Genomic DNA, 8,494 nt, shown 5'->3' on the forward strand with positions numbered 1-8,494 from the left:
GAATGAGTGGGACTTCAGTCAACAGTAATGCAAGTCCCATTGATTTCATAGGTGTATTCTGGCTGAGAGCAAGAACTGGATTTAGACTTTCATTTCCTGTTCGTATTCAATGGCACAGTACCTGTTCATTTCAGCTTTATTCCCTAAAAGGACAGTAGAAATTTGATGCAGAGGTATATCATTTGATTGTTGAGTTACCTGCATAGTGTTCTATGATTTCTTACATTTTTGAATGTTTTTAAACTGGTTCTTACAGACATATGGTTCTGACATCTATCAATAAAAAGGTATAGCTGTATTTTCCTAAAATGTTAATTGCTCTTTAAACAATTAAACATTCTTTACATCCTTTGCTGCACATATACAGTAGGGCTAAGAAGATGAAACAGAAAAAAGCTTTAAAGTGCATTCTTTGTAGGTGAATATGAATACTATGAGAATAAATCCCACATTTTCCCAAGGATTCTTCCATTCACCACAGATAGTAATTTATACTAAGAGAAATTATTTTATTTTATTTATTTAAAATATTTCTATCCCACCTTTCTCCCCAAAATGACCCAATATATACTGTATATAAAGCCCTTGGATCCCTCAACTACACCTTCATTGAGCATAATCCTCCTGGGGGAAAATAACATTATGTACTTGTGTTCTTTAAAAACATATTAGACATACATACATATTACAGCAATACATTAGATTAAACTATTTGAATCAATGTGAAACATATCAAAAGCATAAAGGCAAATGATTTCCGGGTTATTATAATCATATAAAAATACCAATGAGAAATTCACATTACCTCAAAGCAACACAAAATAAAATTAAATGTGCATATGCAGCAACATACCTATAAAGTCAGATTGAACAGAAGTCTTGACCTAGTAATTCCAAAATGACAAAAGTGTAACTTGAATGGCTGTTACTGCTTTACATGCTTTCTCTTTCTAATCATCATTCTCTACTCTCCCTGCTTCTAAACGAGGGGTTATGTGATGCACAGCAGATTAAACTGATAAATGGACACCTTGGAAAATAACAGGAGCTCCATTAGGCACCTGTGTCCCAAGCTTTAACTGAGCTCAAAAACTGGAGTGGGCAGCTAGTGAAGCCCTTATGTCTGGTTAATGGTAACTTAGGCCTCATTCGGAAAGAAAGAGATGGCATCATCCATTAAGATTCAGAGGAACAATCATTCTCTGGGTTGATTCTCTACTGTTTTCTGTAGAACCGTCACTACATGTAGCATCCACATAAGAAATATACAGAACAAAATGTGAGACTATGCACCAGGATGCTGTTATTTACCTGCAATGAAAAAGACCTATTTGGCTGAAACATTTTGCATTTTAAAAAATTAATCAGCATCATTATGGGATGTTGTCTCTCTTTTTTGTGTATGTTCAATCATGACCTCTGGGAACAACTGCTATATAGTGAACAAATTATCAGACTAAGACTCAGGAGAGCTGGGCTCATACATCCACTTGGCCACTGAAATTGATCTGAAGGCATCAATGGTAAATCAGTTCTTGAACATCCCACATACCTCAAAACCCTTTATAGTCACCATAATTTGGCAGTGATTTCACAGCACATTCCCTAAGGAGAGAAAGGCAGCATAGAAATAAATAAAATAAAAGCAACTGTGAGCATGCACAGACCACTGCTTTAGAACTAAACAGGAAACGAAACCTAAAAGCTTCCTAGATGAGAGAAGAGCAAAATTTACATTCAGTAAACTCAATTAACATATACACATATGAAGTGCTCTCAATATAAATCAGATTAGTGTAGCTATCTATGTACAACAGGAGTACATCCTGCAAAGTTAGTAAGCAGCACAATTCAATGCACGTCTAATCAGAACTAAGTCCATCAGAATTCAATCGTATTTGCACATGAATTTAATTATTTTAAACTGCATGCCACACAAATTTGGTTGTTTAAAATGCCATAGTGTTCATTTTTCCTTCTGCTGCAACAGATTCACACAGTCCCTTGGAAAGCCCCAGAAAAGTGTGTATAGAAGTATTACCCTCAACCACTCCTTGTGATTGTAGTTGTTATCTCACTTCCAACACCAAATGAGGATCTGGATTCAGATTTCCAGAGTCCTAAATACTTCAAGCACTGCATATCAAATGTTTCTAAAAAATATGCTCTACTAAGAACTGTTGAGATCTAGATAAAAATTAACTATAACATGCTAACTACATACTTGAGACAAAGATTTTGCTTAAATATTTTCATTTTTTTAAAAAGAATCAGAAGTGATAATTTAAAGAAGCAGTTGTACTAATGTTTAAAACAAGTATCAGAAAACTATTCAGCCTTTTTTTCTTAAAGGTATGCCAAACAATTAATATTCTTTCTGCAATGAATGTATGTAAATCACTTAACTTTAAAAATTGATATCAATTTCTACAAGGTAGTTTTCCTTAGTTCTTAATATTATAGGATGTTACTACTACTGACTAAAAGCAACCATGATTTTATCACACGCAAAACAAGATACAAACTTTTCTGTATCAAACTGTTTCATACAGTGGGGCTCTACTTAAGAACGTCCCTACTTAAGAACAATCCAACTTAAGAACAGCTCCATTTGCTAAATTTTGCTTCTACTTGAGAACAGAAATCCAAGATAAGAACAGGAAAAAACCTTTTCTGCTCTTTTTTTAACCTTAGGTCATCTTAGGTTAAAAAAAATTCTCCCCCTAGTGGTAGAGTACGTATTAACCAGCTTTGCATTAGTTCCTATGGGAACTAATGCTTCAATGTACGAACGCACCTCTACATAACAAAAAAACAGCCAGAACGGATTAATTGGTTTTCAGTCCATTCCTATGGGAAATTTTGCTTCAACTTAAGAACGTTTCAACTTAAGAACACCATTCCAAAACCGATTAAGTTCTTAAGTAGAGGTTCCACTGTAGTTTCTATGGACGGAAAAGAGCAGATACGGATTAAATGGTTTTCAATGCATTCCTATGGGAAATGCAGATTCAACATAAGAACTTTTCAACTTGAGAACCACCTTCCAATAAGGATTAAGTTCTTAAGTAGAGACCCCACTGTATTAAAGATGGCTTCATTATGCACTGATGTTTATGTCACAGCCAGGATATATCTGTATCACTACTACATCATGGAGGGATTTACAGAGCCATAATATGTAGATCTCCATAATACTGTACTGCGTAAGGAGATAGTCACTGCAGCCACAACCTTGACTTGAAGCAATGGAACATATTGTATATTTCTGTTCTCTAGCATGGAAGGCTTGTTGTGCATAACTTTGATTTATGGAGCTTTCAAGTCTCTAGAAAGTTTTCTGCTTAGTATCAATTAATTCAAATTGGCATACATGTCCAACAACTAGATGATCAGTATGGAAATCTCTGATATTATTATTCATGTACTAGAGAAGGGGGACCTGAATTAATCTTCACCTCCTCTTATACAAGCAATCTACTGACATTTTTGGAGGAAGGTTCAAGTTCTAAATTCTCAAAACAAACAATCAGATATTGTGTTAGTAAATAGTACATAGATCCTGGGGAGCAAACATAAAAGAAAACTGTTTCAATATTCTTTTTATGGGCCTCATATGCATTCTAACTGGCCAATCAATGAAATACGATGCTGTGTCACATCGCCTTAAAGAACAGTTGAAATTTTTTTTTAGTATTAAACACAACTACTACCAGAAGGAGCATGCACACACAACTGAAACATATGAATTGGCATTACTAGATTGAGATACACATTTTTGAGACCTGTAGAGGTCCTTCTTGGTATGTCCATATGGAAATCAAGTACTGTACTGTATCAATAAACTGAATTCCCATACCATGCTGGCATATATGTTTCACAATTACTTTTTATTCATTCTTTCTTAGTTACTGGCTGGGTTTGCATGTCACCACAAGACAAGGTTGAAAGGAAACCTTTCCTTATTGTTTAGAATCAGTGTTTCCCAAATGATCCCACTGCAAGGAGAAATACTGTAGTTCAACAAACTACAGGTTGTTCCATAAATAATCTGTACTGCAATCTAAACCCACCATTCCAACCTCTTCATCCAACAGACAAGAGAAACAAGAACCAGACATGGCAGAATGCTGGATTTGGTCATTATGAAAAGCACTAAGCTCACAGTTGAAGCAATTTGAGTGGTGCACCAGAAACCTAGCACTTCATGATAAACCAAAGTTTTCATCCGCTACCATGACATTCAAACATGCTCTTTGCCTAGAATACTGTTTCCCAACTTGGGAGTCATGATCCCCTAGAATAGTGATGGTGAACCTTTTTGGGCCTAAGTGCCCAAAATGGTGGTGTGGACCCAGCAGGCCACAGCAGTGGCGGAACCAGAAGTGATGGAGGAAGGGGGAATCCCGGGGCATGGAGGTGCCTCAAGACCCCACTCTAGATCTGCCGCCAGCACCAGCTGCTCCAGGTCCTGGCCCACCGCCTGCTGAAGCACCAGCATTGTGGCAGCAGCCGCCTTGCAGGTTTGGCTGCGGGGGGGGGGGGATAGCTATCTGGCGACTTATGACTTGTACAGTATGCCCAAAGAAAGGGCTCTGTGTGCCAGCTATGGCACACGTGCCATAGGTTTGCCATTACTGCCCTAGAAGGTTGCAACATGTTTTCTGGCGGGTTGCAGGTCACATTAATTGTATTGTAGCCCTTGTTAAATAATTTCTTCCTTGACCTTTCACAGTGGGATATTAAAGTTAATGTGTACATGTATGCAAGAAAAGCAGGCCCATTGGGGGATAAAGAAGCCTCTACTTCCTGAGACAGGATGATATTACCCTATTAAAAATGCCTTTCTATCCAAAAGTTGGATTGGTCACAGATTACTTGCCTATTTTAAAAGATTGGGAAACTCTGGCCTACAGGAATCTAGCAGCAAAGCCATAATACATGCATATATTAAAAAAAGTTGTTAAGAACAGTTCCTCTAACAATGGCCAGTAGGAAAATTATTCTACATTTCATAAATAGTAATTGTGTGCCATCAAGTCAATTCTGACTTTTGTTGTTGTTGTTTAGTCGTGCCCAACTTTTCATGACCCCATGGACCAGAGCATGCCAGGCCCTCCTGTCTTCCACTGCCTCCTGGGGTTGGGTCAAATTCATACTGGTCACTTCAATGACACTGTCCAACCATCTCATCCTCTGTTGTCCCCTTCTCCTCCTTCCTTCACACTTCTGACTTATGGTAACCCTTTTCAAGGTTTTCTAGGTAGAGAGTACTCATAACTGGTTTACCATTCCCTTCTTCTGGGGACACCCTGGGACTGCAGCTTACCCAAGGTCATAGCCATATAGCTTGGCTCTTCTGGGAAGCACCATGGGAAACGGAGCTCCCAACTTCTGGTTCCACATAACTCACTGAACTATCCACTCATTTACACTGTTTCTGCATATTTTCTCTAACAGAAATATGAAAAGCTTTATGCAAATTCTTATGCAGCAGCAACTGAAATATAGAAGTACCATTGCAATTCATTATTTAGTCTCATCTAATAATAGTCTGTAAGAAACCTTCTCAAACTTAATTTGCTCTACAGACACGAAGAAGTGAGAAGCAGCTTCAGAAAGTATCCGAATAACAACATGACCAATAGCTCTTGCTATTGCTGAAAACTGTGAAATACTATACACGTCCATTTTTCATGATCCAAAATCAGGAATGTTAATGAAAGAACTGCTTTAGTAGTTTCACTTAAGTGTAACTTGTAGGGTTACTTCACAAGTTATACTTCTAGAGGACACCTGATACCTGAAGAAATATAACTCTTTCACATATTATAATTTTATAGTGAGTATGATAACCCAGTCTATGACTCACAAAACCTAGTAACATAGCATATAAAGAATAAACAGTTCTGATATATTTTTAATGCAGTTGGATTATCTGGTACAGATGTGCTATTTTGGTTTATTATGATTCTGGAGTTTTTGCAGACATGCACACATACACACATGGCATCTCTTGCACATAAAGCAAACTCGCAATCTGGAAGGTAAAGGACCATATTTTTAAAAAACCTCAGGTGTATCAAATAATCTAGATATGACACAACAAAACTGCAGGTAAGAATTTGGACCATGACAAATTTAACTAAAATGCATCCTGCATCTGAAGCACACATCCTCCCAAACTTTTAAGAAAGAAGCCAAGTAAATGCTCTTACTACACTACACAAGTCATCAATTTAATAAGTCAATCTCTCAAGCAGAAACATAAGGGTAGGCCTACAAAAACAGACCTATTCAAGGTTGGCTGCAGTGCTGCAATCAATTATTAGTAGCCATAAGTACAGTGATAGATCCTTACAGGAAATGGCCCTGTTTCCAAGTACTGTATAAGAATCAGTCATCCAAAATTTGTCATCCTACCTTTGTATGAAAGAAAAGTGAAAAGGGGAGGGCTAACAACCACGCAGCAACACATTCTCCTTATCACGGTAACAAATCCCGTCTGTTGAGGCTTGTCCCTCACAGGGATGAGATTAAGCTGCTAATTCCCTTCTGCGTTCTGCTTGGAGGAGCAGCCAAATCTCAACCTGTCTCCTCACCCCTGCCTTCCACCCAGGATGCGCACGCGGATTTCTGCGATTTCCACCCTCATGTATTATGCACATACAGTTCCTTCCACCACACTCACACACACACTAAAACAACAACAACAACACCGCACTCCCGAACACCAGCACAACACACGGCACTGAAAAGTACAGAGCGCTTGTTTCCCACCCTAAAGCCAGATCGAGAGCTCCAGTTCACACGACGTGGCCCTCCGCGGGAAGCTTCCTGCCCCGAGAAAACACACAATAAACAAACACATACCCACACACGCTAGATACGTATCCACGCATCTCAGTCACCCGCAGGGCACGAGCCTTCGTCATCTTTTCCCTCATAAAAGCAAGCGCTACGCCTCACACCCAACAGGCAGGGCCCCAATCCTCCACCTCCCTCCCCCCACCTCCACTTCGGCCATGGCTGCCTCCTCCTCCTCCTCCATTGTGCACCATCCAAGGAGACCTTCCTCCCCTCCCCACAGCCTTCCTCCTCCTCCTCCTCCTCCTCGGGAATCCACTCCAATGCCGCCGCCTCCCACACATCCTCTCAGACCCCCGCGCTGTTTAAGAGGGTCTACCTCGGAGGGACGAGCGCGGCCGACTCCGGCCTTGTCGGACGCTGGCTGCGGCGGGGGAGGGGGTGCAGGTGCCTCTCCGGTGCGGGAGCACCAGGAACCCGGAGAAGGAAGGAAGGTAGGAAGGTGGCGCTGCCGCCGCCGCCGCTGCGAGTGCCGCGGTGGGGGAAAAAAGCAAGAGGGAAGAGGAGGAGCCTCCGCTGCTCCTGCTGCTGCTGCTGCTCCCGGCCGGCGCAGGAAAGGAAAAGGGAGGGCAAGGGGAAGGAGGCGCCGCCGCCGGGGTCCCCACTACTGCTGGCGGCGGCAAGGCACCGCGGTGAGTGGCCCGGTGTCTCTCGCTCCTCCTGCGGCTGGCCTCTCCGTAAAGAAGTCCGGGGCCAAACCTGAGGGCGGTTCGGAGTCGGGAAGGGAACCAGCGGCGGAAGTCAGCCCGGCGGCGGCGGCTCTGAAGAGACACATAGACCCAGAGCGCCACAGGACTTGCTCATGCCCTCTCTCCCCCCGCCTCACGACAGCAACGGCAGCAAGGACCGGGCTGGCTATTCACTCCGGCCGGCGGCCTAGGACGGAGGGGGGGCGGGGCGAGCTCGAAAAGGGGCGGAGCCGCACCCACGAGAAAGCCGGCCATGAGAAGAAGAAGAACGGGACGAAGAAGCCCCTCAGAATGCGTGGAGAAAGGGGGCGGGGCTTCGTAGGACTGGGAAGTGGGAGGAGCCTCCGGCTCGTGCGGGCTAGGGGAGAATGAGGCGGGCCCGGGAAGCAGGGGCAGGAACCGAGGGTGGAGTTTTGGAGGTGGGGCTTCTGCCTCCCGCGGCTGTGAAGGACAGGGGTTCAGGCCAATCCGCAGGGAGGAGCCGGTCGCGTAACTCTGGAGTAGTACGTTGCAGAACGTTGTCCTGTGAGGTGATTTTCAGAGGTGCGGCGGCGGGCGGACGATCACCTTTGTTTCCGGGGCCATGCATTTCTCCCCCTTGCCCTTTGCGGCTCAACTATATTACGCCTCTTCTTGATTTTGAAGATAGCCTGAGGTAATGTCGGGACGGTTATAGCGTTCCAGTGACTTCATAACCGTCCTTATTAAAAAAAAAACCTAACTTCTACCGCATTGAGTAGGGTTTCTTCCCCCTGAGGAAACTGCTGCACCCACGTAATCCGGCCCTAGGCGTGATTGCTTAATCATTAACTTGGTTCGAAGTTGGATCCAGACGTTTCTAGCCTTAAAAGGTATTGCTGGCTCTCTTTACTCGGGGGAAAACTAGTGAGTTGAATATGGTTTACTCTCAGGGGAGCCTGCATTGAAGCGCAGCCTCT

The 8,494-nt window shown here is 42.7% G+C and overlaps 1 protein-coding gene across 9 annotated transcripts in view; it reads right to left on the reverse strand.

Moving 5' to 3' along the window:
* The window catches only part of CSNK1G3 (casein kinase 1 gamma 3), an 86,077-nt gene extending 78,752 nt beyond the window's left edge, over positions 1–7,325 (reverse strand). For 7 of the 9 annotated variants that reach the window (XM_078386224.1, XM_020790674.3, XM_020790670.3 and 4 more), the window contains exon 1: positions 7,187–7,325. The gene's annotated coding sequence lies outside the window, so the exon portion shown is untranslated. Of the gene's footprint in view, positions 1–6,873; positions 7,010–7,186 lie in introns of those variants that run through there. The other 2 variants (XM_078386223.1, XM_020790666.3) reach the window with 1 other exon arrangement.
* Positions 7,326–8,494: the final 1,169 nt, after the last annotated feature.

This window comes from Pogona vitticeps, chromosome 2 (assembly GCF_051106095.1).
Source record: "Pogona vitticeps strain Pit_001003342236 chromosome 2, PviZW2.1, whole genome shotgun sequence".
Taxonomy (NCBI): domain Eukaryota; kingdom Metazoa; phylum Chordata; class Lepidosauria; order Squamata; family Agamidae; genus Pogona; species Pogona vitticeps.